This window comes from Mustela putorius, unplaced genomic scaffold (assembly GCF_011764305.1).
Source record: "Mustela putorius furo isolate JIRA1106 unplaced genomic scaffold, ASM1176430v1.1 tig00000196_pilon_pilon_pilon, whole genome shotgun sequence".
NCBI classification, from domain to species: Eukaryota; Metazoa; Chordata; class Mammalia; order Carnivora; family Mustelidae; genus Mustela; species Mustela putorius.
The window spans coordinates 14,857,202-14,858,705 of NW_025421310.1; the positions used below are offsets into that span (position 1 = coordinate 14,857,202).

At 39.2% G+C, this 1,504-nt stretch overlaps 1 pseudogene; it reads right to left on the minus strand.

Annotated features, from left to right (window-relative positions):
* Positions 1-259: 259 nt before the first annotated feature.
* Positions 260-955, minus strand: LOC101687754 (annotated as a pseudogene).
* Positions 956-1,504: the final 549 nt, after the last annotated feature.

Below are 1,504 nucleotides of genomic sequence, written 5' to 3' on the forward strand. Positions count from 1 at the left end.
CCTAACAGACTGAGCCACCCAGGCATCCCTAGATTGTAAACTCCTTACAGGCAGATTCCTGTATTCAGTTTTCCCTGACTTCCTTATGCATCTACATACTAGATACTCCTCATGTCCTCGTTTTGAAAAGTAACAAGGTCAATCCAAACATGACCCAACAGGTACATTTAGTGTTCCTTACAGATTTTTCTAGAATCGTATTTATACATTATTTGTATAGATTTTCTGCTAGCATAATAAATTTTTTGAGTTGTTTATATCAAAATTCATCAGTTGTCTCTGTGCCCAAGCCACAAGACTGCAGTTGTTCATCCGCAGGAACTCAGCTTCAACATCATAAACAAAATTTGGATCATCATTCTGATTTTTCTCAAAAAGTTCATTACGCTCTTTCTTTTGGCATGTTCTTTGTCATCTAGTTTGTTCAAGTCTTCCACAAGATCAATGGTTGTGTCTTGTTGAAGTTGTTCCACTGTTTTTGCCAGAATTTGCCCCCACAAGTAACCTTGTAAAAAAAAAAAAAAAAAAAAGGGCGGGGGCGCCTGGGTGGCTCAGCAGGTTAAAGCCTCTGCCTTCAGCTCAGGTCATGATTCCAGGGTCCTGGGATCGAGCCCCACATCGGGCTCTCTGTTAGGAGGGGAGCCTGCTTCCCCCTCTCTCTCTGCCTGTCTCTCTGCATACTTGTGATCTCTGTCAAATAAATAAATAAAATCTTAAAAGAAAAAAAAAAGAATAACTTCTCTAGCTGTCTCAGGGATACTTGTTCCAGGTCATTCTTGTGTTCTGGATATTCTTTAATTGTTCAGCAGCTCTGCTGAAATCTGAAAACTTTGAAAAGTTTCAGACTGGCATGATGCATTGGTGACTTGTCCCCTATTTCATTCTCAAAGATGAAGATAACAGCTGGAGGCTGAAACCTAATTCCACATTTCTTGGCAGTGCACATCATTTTCACATACACATTCACATTCCTTTGGGTAAATCAGAGGAAGTCTGATGAAAATGTGTTAGTCACGCAATGACTTTCTGCTGGATGTGGAGGTGGAGACAGGGAGCTCCCTGATCCAGCTCACAGGACTGAGCCTAGGGTTCAGGCATTACTAATATATCTCAATTATATTTGCCAGTGTATCATTTAGAGATGCATTTGACAGAATAGCAAGTAAACCCTCCGCACTAGCTTAAATACATATATTTTGGTCAAATAAATGATCAGTGTTTACCTATTATGACTTAATTGCTCAACATGGGAGGTTTCATGTTACATTTCTATTCTCATACCAATTTTAATTTCCCCAAATTAGAATTAATGTATTTTACTATGCTTGATTTCTCTGTATACAAACATTTATTCATTCCCAAGTTTTCAATAGAACACATCAGGAATTCTTTTTTTTTTTTTTTTTAGATTTTATTTATTTGTTTGACAGAGAGAGATCACAAGGAGGCAGAGAGGCAGGCAGAGAGAGAGGAGGAAGCAGGCTCCCTGCTGAGCAGAGAGCCC